The sequence below is a fragment of the Oxyura jamaicensis genome, chromosome Z (assembly GCF_011077185.1).
Source record: "Oxyura jamaicensis isolate SHBP4307 breed ruddy duck chromosome Z, BPBGC_Ojam_1.0, whole genome shotgun sequence".
In the NCBI taxonomy this organism is placed as follows: Eukaryota; Metazoa; Chordata; class Aves; order Anseriformes; family Anatidae; genus Oxyura; species Oxyura jamaicensis.
Window position 1 is genome coordinate 26,055,708 of NC_048926.1, and position 11,946 is coordinate 26,067,653.

General features: G+C 37.2%; 1 protein-coding gene across 4 annotated transcripts in view; it reads left to right on the plus strand.

Moving 5' to 3' along the window:
* Window positions 1–1,257: 1,257 nt before the first annotated feature.
* POC5 (POC5 centriolar protein) overlaps window positions 1,258–11,946 on the plus strand; it is a 23,702-nt gene continuing 13,013 nt past the window's right edge. For all 4 annotated transcript variants that reach the window (XM_035310375.1, XM_035310377.1, XM_035310376.1 and 1 more), the window contains exon 1: window positions 1,258–1,382. The gene's annotated coding sequence lies outside the window, so the exon portion shown is untranslated. The remainder of the gene's footprint in view (window positions 1,383–11,946) is intronic.

Genomic DNA, 11,946 nt, shown 5'->3' on the forward strand with positions numbered 1-11,946 from the left:
CACTTCAGCTAAAATTGGCTATTAAGACGATGCTGAAATAGCCAAGAGCTTTTAGAAAAAGAGGTTGAAGGAGTCTTTTTATTACACAAAAAGGCATACTTTGGGGGAACTTAATGCCTTCAAGAGAGGTGAAATTTTGTGATGATTTCATGAGCTTAGCTATTTCACTGATGCAAAGATTCTAGAACAAGGAATTATGTTGCTGTAATTTTTTTTTTACGTTGCTGTATTTTTTTTTTATAAAAGGTAAATAACAGTTTAATATTGTATTTGGATTTTTATTGCCTGTGCTAACTTTCTCATGTTATCAGGGAAAAGTTTGGTGTAATATAAAGTACATTCACATTTATAGAGCTTGACCAGGAGGTTTGTGGCTCTTGGTACACTAGATGGTACAGCCGTAGCCAGAGTTCATTGCTGTAAATTATTGTGAAGGGATTTTCTATCTCATTGTTTGCATTACAAATGGAACAATTAAGACGGTATCACGATAAATGAAAACTAGCAAACATTAGTTCTCTCTGCTCCCCAGTGCCTGACAGAAAATCTTTAAAACTTGGTGTTGAATTTCTACTTATTATTGCCCAGAGGTAACAGCAACAAAAGCAATTCTCTCCAGGATCCCATCCCACAGCTCTTGTTCCAACAGCCGCCGCAGGAACGTTATACCCGACATGGGTTGTGCTGACACCACCAACTACACACCTCTCTGCCACAGGGCAGAACAAATTCGACACCTGAATTAATTCAGCACGCCCACCTACCACATGCTGTATCGGAAGACTGGGTTGGAGAGAGATGCGGGAAACCACAACGAGCCCTGAGCTCCATCACTGCACCAACCGCTTAAAGCAGCTATCTGGGGGATTTCCTCCAGCTTGCTGAATTGGTGTTAACTGGGCGCTTTTAAGAGTGAAGTCGTTCGGGCAAAGAATGTTTTTATTTTATTTTATTTCAACTTCGCACAGAAATATCTTTCAGCAGCAACTCTCCACCCGCCCCTCTCCGAGCATCCCTGTCCCCCATAACGCTACCACACCGCGCGCTCCCGCCGCCCCCTCCCGCAGCCCCCTCAGCACCGCCCCCTCCCCTCCCAACGGCCGCCCACAGCCCCCAACGGCCGCCCGCCCCGCCACTAACGGCCGCCCACGTCCCGCGCAGCAGCCCCGGGAGCGCCGCCGGCCAATCAGTGCGCGGCAGCCCCTGACAGGCAGCGAGGGGCGGGGATCGAGGCGCCGTCTAATTGGCCGTTTCCCACCAAGCTGCCCAATCAGAGAGTGCTTTGCATACGCGGGCTGAGCCAATCGGAGGGGCGCTTCTTCTTCCGCTCCGGTAGTTTGAAACCGTCGCGTCCAACGGCCGGCTCAGACAGTTGCCTGCAGGTGAGAGGGGAGAGGGAGGGCTGCGCCGCCGGGTGGTTGGCCTAGCTGCCTTAGGGGCTCTGCTTTTAGGGGAAAAATGTAAAAATCAGCTCATGTACGAAGCCGTACTCTCTCTTGGCTGCCCACCCGTGTGACTCTCGGGTCTGTGCGCGGCGTCCCGCGGTTTGGCCTTGTTGTCGCTGGCTGACACAGCGGCACTGCGGTGTCGCCCCACTATAGCCTGTGCAGGCGTCAGGTGAGGCTGCAGAGCGGCTTGAGAACGCGGGCTGGAGCGGTGCTGCTTCGTGCTTGTAAGTTGAAAGGGGCCCTGTGAGGAGCAGAGCCCGCACCCGGGGTGGAGCCCCCTGATCTGAGTGCAGCGTTGAATTATTTGAAAAGCAACGCGTTTTGTCAAAAAACAAACCCAAAAGTTCCAAGCGCAGCTCGAGCAATTCAAATTTAATGGTAAAAACAGCCATGGTGATCCAGACCAGAGACCTTTAAAACTGTGTCCTGTTCCTAAAAGTAGCTGCCTTCGCATTTTAGTTAAGTATGTGTGGTTTGGAAGAAGTTAGCACTGTTAACAGCAATCTTGCTTTAATAAAGTTACATACAGATGTGCTGGCAAATGCTCGGGGAAAATGAGAACACAGTAAGCACGAAGGTGCTCCTCTCACTAGTAGCCACCCATCTAGTGATTTACATCTCAGCAAATCATTTTATTGGTCTCTTACCTAATACCCCTTGACAGATATCTGGTTTTGAAACTTGTCCAGTATTGTCTCAACCAGGTCAAAGCAGATAACTTACTCTTGACACGAAGTGACGATGACACCTGCAAACATCAGCTTAAAACAAGTGTATTTATGCTCTCATAGTAATCTGATCTGTTCCTCTATATCTAAGCAGATTTCTAGAATTCTGAGTTTACTGGGATTTGTACAGGAATGTTGCAATAATCAAAATGAAAGTTTGGACTGTAGGCAGGAATATTGGAAGTACAGATAGGGAAAACAAATGTTGTGAGGAAAGCTGAAAATTTAAGCGGAGAACTGGTAGTGAGAATCTGAAGTGATATTCAAGTCAGTAAAGGCAGTCAAGCTGGAGACCTGATGGACACAGTGGAGGACTAGCCCACTGGAATAAAGAAAAGGGATAGTAAGGGAAGTCAAGCACTGAGCTTGAGTTGATAGTGACTCTCATAAGGTGGCATCAAATAGATAAGCTGTAGTTTTAAGTTTGTAGAGCATGGAGGCATGGAATGGGAAGGTAAGCATTATTTGTGTCAAAGGAACCAAATGAGTTTTGGAAGACCACGAACGAGCATAGTTTCTGTGATATGCAGAGAACTATATATGCTAGACTGAGAGTTAAGGGTACAACCTCAGAAGGCTGAAAATAAAAGTCAGAACAGTGGTATTAAATTAATGAACAAACTTTTCAGAAGTGACCAAAGAGCGACCCTTTTTCCTGCTTCATTAGATTCATCGGTGTTCATGTGAAACTTAGTTGGCCTCCTGTTTCTTAGAAAGACTGATGGTAGATCAGTTCTGGTCTCTTCTCAATCCATTTAACAGTATTTGTAATTTGTTAAACGATTCTAATTCCTATCAGTGCTAGGTAGCTAATTGGTCCTTTGTGATCTTCCCTAATGCCCTCCACCATGCACATATGTGCACACATTTGAATACCTCTGGGACTTTAGGAGTACTTGGGACCCACAATTTGAGAAACAGCGTGAGTTGTAAAGCAAATGGAGTTGAAGCTGACTTTTTAGGATTATCAAATAATATTTTTGGGCTATTAGAGGAATTTATGGACTAAAGAAAAAGCAGGCAGGATGGGGATGGTGCTAGTATAAACTTATTTGAAAAGGTAGGGTGGCCAAAACCAAAGAAACAGATAGTGAATAATTTGTAGGAGAGAGGAAGGATGAAAGTTAAACAGAAGAGACAACAATGAAAATGAGAAAGGAAGCTAGTATTTCTTATCATCTATACACCACTATACAGCAATAAAAGTATTTTTAAAAACTTTGAAATGTAATATTTTTGTACTTAAAAATATGGTGCTTATAGTAGGGGCTCAGTAGTAAGTAGAGAGATTTTAATCATTTTTTTGAACCTTGGGCTATAGGAAATCTCATTATTTAAAATTGTCTTTAAATCACTTTTAAGATCTGTCTCAGCACAGAAACTAAATTACCATTCTGAAAGTTGTAGATGCTTATCCATGGTGCAGGAAGAATTGGTTTCTAGAGTAACTCAAAGAACTGAGACAACTTGCATCTGTATTCCCATATAGAGAGCTGAGTTTATTGCTTTTATTTTCTTTTTGATGTTTTGAAATGTGATAACATTGCTTAAGGAGGGTATTTCCCATCAATTTAATGACAGTACAACTAGCAATTTAAGAATAACATTTCTGTCAGAAAATGCATCTGTTTAGAAAACAACTGAGAATATTATAATTGACAGTTCTAAAGGTCTCTTTAACAATAATTTTAAACTTGCATAGTTGTTAGCTATACTGTACAAGTACCCTGTTCCTCTTATTATTTATGGTGGTGTTCTTCCCATGCATACTCTGCTGACAACTCTGTTGAAATATGTCAGGTGATTGCTTTTCACGTTTACCAGGCAACTATACTACCATGCCATTTGTTCACTAATGAATTCCCTTTGCTTAATAGTGAGTTCCAATTCAATTCTGTAATTCCTTTCATTTCCTTCCACCCCCACCATGTCCTTTGGAGTTCTTACTCCCCATATTCTATCAACTTTTCTCACAAGAGCTTCAGTTCTTCATAAGAGGTTATTGTCAAGGATGCATTAGACTAAAAGATAAGTAGATCTTTCAGAATGTCCTTAAATTCCTTAACATTTCTACAAAATGATCTGCTTCCCATATCCCCAAAGAATACTTCACTATATTGATTAGATATTGCTAGAATAGTTGGTGTTACCTGAACCTAAGGCACTACCTGTTCTTCCAATACCTGTCTGTCCTCCCTCCTGGGCGTACAAGGTCACAACTGAAGCAGAATTGAAAAGGTGGAGGGAGACTGATGTTGACCAGTAAGAGAAGGCTTCAAGGTACTGAACTGAAATGGTCAGGGCATCATCTCAGCTTGGACTGTGGGAGAAAATCACAGTAGAACATAGACATTGCTGTGGAACTCTATAGGAATTTTGTACTGAAGCAAGGTAGTAAGCTCCAAACAGTATAACTAAGAATTGACACAGGACTGTATGTAAGTTAAGTCTTTTCTCATTCTTTATATGCCAGTTTTAGTTTTTTCTCTATCAGCATATTTTAGTTACCAATATATTTAATGTAAAATTCTATTTTGTATAACGTGAAGCATTAGGTATTAAACTCATAACAATTTTCTGATATTCTACATTGACTGACTTGTTGCTTTTGGGTTTTCCATTGTTCTATTTAGTCAATAAAATGGACTCAGAGTCAGTGGAAGTCTTTTAATGCTTTTGAGTATGGTTTGGATAAGGCAATTAAATAGCTTCCAGTCTGTGCTCGTGCAGTGCATGTGGTAAGGACACATTCAGGTTACCCCAGCAATGCACACTGGGGGGGGGGGTAGTTGCTGCAGTAGAATCTGTGTTTCTGTGAAAAAGCTTGGTGAACATGCAGTAAACACCTTGGAATTAAAAAGTGAAGTTGAGCTTCTACTGTTTTATGGGCTAACTTTGTGCAGGATGTCATCAGATGAGGAGAAAAGCACAAGTCCAATTTTACCAAAAGACTCAGTTCGGGGAAGTTCTATTTCTTCAGATCTTCAGGTAGGAAAGAAGCAACCTCATCTGGTTCACTGTTTATGAGGAAATCTAACAAAACTTTCATCTTTATTATGCTTTAGTTGGACAGTAAAATAAATGCTAGTGAACGCAGTGAATTAGACAAAAGTAAAATGCAAGATTAAAATATATTCAATTGGATTCCTTTGTGCATTTCCCAAGAAATATCAATTTATGTAAAAACTCACATTTAACCTTAAGAGACTAATCAATGATCATTACAAGTAAAATAATGTAGCTTTCTTATCTTCTTTCTAGTATCAGTTGTTAGATGCTAAGTTTTAACAAGAGGCATAAATTTGACAAAGTAGGGTATAAACCCAGTATTTCTGAGGGATGAAGTGTAGCTACATGAGATTTATTACATGATGGAAGGAAATATATGTTCATTTGTTTCCTGCATATAATGTCAAAATATGCCAGAGCTGTAATATGTAGAGGGGTGTGTTTTTCTGGGCCCAATATTCTTTTCAGAGGATGCAAAGATACTGGATAAAAGCCATCCTATCCTCTTGAAAGCAGTAACTTTTCATCCTTAATATTTTAATAGCTGGTTATTACTATTTGAGTACTTTGTGGATTTTTTTCATTAGATAGTGTTCTGTCCAAAAATGGTTAATTTTGGCAATACGAAGTTCTGCTTGTTGCCTTGTATAAATGTATCTCTAATTCTGTCACCTGGTGGAATGGGCACATACAGCTGAAGCATCATTAAATTATTTTTTCTTCCTGACTTGGTCCCTTTTAAACTACCTCTTTGTGGGTAATTCATATCTGTAGTTCATATACTTCTCTGTTTCTGGTCATATCTCATAAATAAGTTTTCTTAATCTGTACTCATCAGTCATAATTCGTATGTGTTTCCAATGACTTTTGTAATTGGAAAACAGGATAAAGTCATTTTGCAACAAATTCTGAAAGACCAGAATTTTCTTACATAATGGGGTTGTCTGAGAGGCTCTAATTTTACCTTGCAGGGAATGATAAAGCAGGGTGGTATCATTGAATGGCCACTTTGCTACTGAGTACATTTCTAGTCTGTCAATCATTTAATTTTCACATGCAGTACTCTTACTGCAGAGAACTGGATTTGAAAAGGATCTGGGTTTGCTGAAGATGTGATTATTACAGTAAATCTCAGCAGCTGCCTAATTTCAGTTGGATGACGTGTTTTTAGATGTTTCTGTGAATTTTAAATACTACTTTTATCTTTACCCAAATATATTTGCAAAACTGGCTTTATATGAATGCAAAGCAGATAAACACATAACATAGGCTATGAGTGGCTCCTGTAACTCAACACAAATGAAATGGCTCACAGAACCATGTATAAAAATAATTGTGCAAGGTGGAGCTTTTCTAACTGTAAAGTACATTCTGTGGGAAAGATTATGCTATTCTAAAATAAGAACACAGAGATCATATAGCTGACCATTTTTTTGTCTTATATCAGTCTAATTGCAGTCTGCAGGACTGATTTTGTTCTTTCAAGTTTCAGGTTACAATTGGAATACTGTGTTTTATATTTGCGTTCAAGTTCATTTCATCAGTGTTTTAATATTGTAATTCACGAGTTTATTTTCAAATTTTTCACTGGCTGCTGCCTATTGAAATTTTGTGCTGGTGCATAGAGCATATTTGTGTACATAGAGTATTACTTGAGTTTTATTAAGTTTTAGAACTTGATACACTAGAACTTGAAAGACTAGATAAATCTCCTGCCTTAACTTGATTTCTTTATTTTGCTCAGAATGACTATAGTAAGATAGACTGAGCTAGTGTTTAAATTTGGTGATTCAAAATGAACAACTTTCACATCTGATGTTACCATCTTTGTCTGTTGAATTGGCGAAGAATTAGTTTTAAGTTGCTCTTTGGTCATGCAGTCTAAAGAATGTTCTAATGTCTTCTGCATAATATGTAATTTCTTATTCTATTATATAGTATTATATTCTATATAATTTTGAATTGGCATTTTTTTCCAATGTTTAATTAATGACATTGCTGGGAATGGATTTTACAATTAAGCCAAATGCAAAATACTTAATGCTACTAATAAAATACTGGATAACCAGGTATCTTTTGATGATTGCTGTCAAAGAGATTGTAAAGCCAATTATAATGTTACAGAATGTGGAATGTGACTGACTGCTCAGTAGTATCTTTGTCATTGCTCTAAAAATACATACTTTTTTAAAAAAAAATCTTCTGCAGTAATAGCAGCGCTCAAAAATAGCATCAGGTGATTAATAGCTTACATGATCTGGAACTCTTTAGAATCTTTTTGTTCATATTTAAGGTTCTTTTTTTTTTTGCTAGATTGGCATCTAACAAAATCTTATAACTATTTACATAGTTGCATATTACTAAACACGTTATTTGTGTTTAATTGTAAACAATGTGTTGCAGAAAATGAAGCAAGAGGAAAATAAATTATTATAACTGGTATAGCTCAATTCTAAATGGAAAACAGCTCACTTTTGCACCTTTAAGAGAAATCTTAGTTTTCACCCTACTAGGAAAATACAAAAAATTGCCTAAGCCCATTTTTACTTCTTCCTACATATACCCATTTTTTAGGAATGTAATTTTAGCTTTATAATTGCTTGTCATCACTTTGTGACAGGATGAATACGAAGAGCTGCTTCATTTTGCTGTAGTGACTCCAAAGTTTGAATAGTGTTTCCCGAAGTGGTCAGAACCTGTCTCCGACCTGAGAGCAGGTGGCCAATTTCCAAGTGTAACAGATGATGCCCAGGTAATACCTGCAAAGCTATGGGTTAAGCTTACAAGAGCAACAATACAGCTTTTTAAGTTTAAGTTTCTTATGGTTTCTGTTTTAAAAGAATACAGAACTCTTGTATATTTTGCACAAGAAGAAATTTAGGAGGATATTATACTCACTGAAGGGTTCTCATTGTCATAGATTTCAGGTGACAGTATTGATGTAGTGACAGTTCTCAGCGTTCCAAACTGTGGCATATAGGTTAAAATAAACATTTAACATAGGTGGTGTAATAATGCAGAACAGGGTGCCCTTTCTTCATAGTTTGTCAGGTCACAACTGTTTTTGCTAATACATGCACTGCTGTGATGGGTAAATTAGTATTTAAAGTAAGATTGTTTTGAAATGTTAGCTGAAAAGGGCTTTGTGGAATCACTACTCATGTCACTATGTGAATGTCATTCTTGTTCTTTTAGTTCAGCCACTCTATTCTAATTTTACTTTATTACTTGGCATTCAGGGATGAGTAAACTTAATGTCTTGTGATGCATTACTAACAGTGATATTTCTGGTTATATATTATTTGTTTCTGTCACAAGTATTTGGCTTGAGGAACTTTTGTTAATTTAACTTCAAAAGAAATACTTAATCATTTCTGTGTTATTTCTTTAATTTCTTAACTTTCAAAATCAGGAAGAACTTTAATTTCTGTTGCTAAAAAGTCTGTCACTTTATCATAAAAATACTTATCTACATTTTTCTGTTCACTCTTTTTGGAACCTTGAGGACAGATTTTTCTCTACGTTTTAGAGGCTTGTGGAGTATAAAATGGTAGATGATTTTACAGATAGACTCTAAGTAGTTTTGAAGTGATATGTAAACCTGGTGCTAATTGTCTTCATTGGAGTAAATATTGGTTGTGGCTATATAATTCTGATAGCAGGAATTTACTAGTGTAGCAAAGGACAATCCAGACACTGAAATATGTTTATTTTGTACTTTCATAATAGAAATAGCAATGACAAAAAACTAAATACATCTTCTGAAGATGTGAGTTGTATACATCTTCTGAAGATGTGTGTTGTCTTTTTGTTGTGTATTAAGCTGTAAAGCAAGGAATATGATTAAAGTGAGGGTGGCAGTATTGGTTACGTTTTGTGGTAGAATTAGCGAAAGGTGACTATTAAGCAGTCCACAATTTGCACAGCCGAAGATCATTCCATGGCTACAGTCAAGTGTCCAGTAGTCTCTGATAAGGTTCTCTTAGATATTCCACAGCAGAAAGCTGTAGTGTTCAGGTGCCCACTCACCTGAAGATACTAGATGTTACACAGAGTATTGATTTAGCAGAGTGATACAGCAATATAATGAAATCATAACTCAAGTGCAATATATAAATAGTAATATATGGTTAGATCAAAATACAAATGTGATTTCTGTTACTGGTACCTATGCTCCCTGTCATGACACTGGCTATCCCCAGGTCACTGGGGAGGAAGATGTGGGTTAAAGCCAGCTCAAGCTCTTCAGTTATTTTAATGTTTGCTCAGTGTTTATACTCAGTATAAGGTTGAGCATCCTCTGTGCTTCCCCCACACTCATCAGACCAGCACAGGTGGAGTACATTCCCACTTCTTCTAAACTAAGGCCGCTTAAACAACCAGTTGATCCATTAAGCTGATACAGCCATTCATAAAAATAAAAGAAAAAGAAGGGAAAAAAAAAAAAAAAAAAAAAAAAAGGCGCCACCCTCAGTCCTCCCCGCTGCTAAGATATGTTCAGGTTTCTTTATAATAGCTGTGGTTACTCCTTGTAACAGGGTTACTTTCCTGAGCTTCATGAGCACATCACTGTGCCTGTCTCCTCTGAACTATTTTCCACCATAGGAGTCTGTTGGTGAGCAGATTGCAAGGATTCAAATACCATTGCAAAATTCTGGAATTGTAGAGAACTTCCATGACAGGTTCTGGAAGTCTTTCTGGATCTGAGAAGTTGCACTTAGAAGCGGAGCAGAGCTATTTTCAATTGTATTATGAAGCAAATCCCAGTTTGGATCTTGTCACTGTAGTTACTGTGGTGCCTTGGAAAGAAATGATATTATACTTGTGAAAATTTTGAACTGCAGTTTATGTATTGTTCATTATAATGACCTAGATATTCCCCTCAGTTATAGACACTTAGGTGTTTATTATTTTTGCAAAGGGCAGCACATTACAAAATACAATCTATCTTTTATTTTCAAAATGAAAAAAATGATTTAAAAACAGAAAAGGAGAAGCTCTTGATCTGCTCAGGCTGAAGCAAGAAACATATTTTCATGGCCCCCATGATGCTTCCATTAACAACACAGTATTACAATTTCTAGTGGTTTACTACTCTAACAAAACATGTTTGCCATTCAAAATGACTCTTCGTCCTCACAGTCTGAGAGAATTGGAATAAAATATGCTGTACTATACCATCCAATGTCCAAATGCTTTTAAACTTTGAAACAAAATTTTAATTTCCTGTTCTTGTTATCAGATTAGTTAATTAAGTTTGAAGAAGAGGAAGAGTGGAGCAATAAATTGTTTGTAGCAAAGATATGTAATGATGACTCACTCATATCCAAGCAGTGGGAAAATTCCTTCTCTTCAGTCTACCAGTCTTCAGTATTGATCCATTACTACTCTCAGAGTATTTAAAAAAATAACTGTGTATTTTAACAAATTGCTACCCTTAGCCTATGCCATAACAGGCTGATAACGGATTGTGAGAATAATTTTTAGCATCTATCTAACCTTCATCTGTATTAAAAAGTAAATGGATTCTGTGGCATATTTTGAATGTTAAAAGAATTAAGTACTTTTAAATTATTTTTTAAGGAAAAAAGGCTTCCCCCCACAGTAGAAATTCACATTGAGAAATAGGGAAAACACATTGAGAATAGGAGAAATTTGCTTCTAATTTATTCTTTTATGTCTAGAAATATCTTGACTGTTAAATCTCTTGACTGTTGTTCATGGTATCTTTCAAAGTCTAACCTTGAATAGGAGCTATTTGAAATAGGAGCTACTTGATCTTCATTAAAATAGTAGGAGACTTACTTTGCTAAGAGTATCTACCAAGCATTCTCAATATCAATTTTAGTGAAACTCTCAAAAATATTTTATTTTCAGTCTGACAAAGAATTGGTAAATCTTTACCTTATTCTTTTTTTTTTTTTTTTTTGTTTTGCTGAATAAATATGATCTGATAATTTTGGGGGAGAGGGAAATGAGCTGGAGAACTGAAATAAGTTCTCATGGAGTAGAGAAAAAGTAAGCTTAAGTCAAAGCCTACACTAGGAAAAAGCTGTCCGTTTAAGCATTCAGGAGTTAGACTGAATAAAAGCCTTATAATCCCTTAGGTATGTGATTATGATGTTTGAAAATCTCTAACACTATTTTAAGATTACATTCCTATTATCATGTTAGACTTTCTTCTTTGAGTACACCTCTCTCCCTAAAATGTAGTATTTTAGTTCTACAGGCCACTTAGTATTTCAAACCTCTGCGCATACTAGCAGAAAAAGTTAATCTGTAGTATGCATTTAGCATAACATTTCAGGTGTTGGCAGTTTTTATAATGCAGATTCCTAAGAAGTTCATCTGACCTGGGACAATGATGAAGATCCTGCGTTGCTTTTTCACAAGTCCTAATGCTGTATTTGGCTAAACTCCAAATAAATTCTCCTTGATTCACTGAATTGTATTTTTCAATTTGTTATGCAAGTGCAAAGAGGACGGAGTTCCAGTCACAAGTTCTGGAACACCTGGTGTTCCAGAAGGCATTTTTAGTACATTAATCTAAAAGGTGCTGAGTAGTTGTCACTCAATATGAAGTCAAGACTATAGCTAAGTACAGCATATCTATATTAAAATAAATAAATAAAATTAGTTATTTATTTTTGCATTTGAATGCTGCTTCTATGACAGTCTGTCAGATCTTATTAATAAAACCAGGAAAACGCCAGATGATAGAGTAACACAAAAAAAAAAAAAAAAAAAAAAAAAGGAAAAAA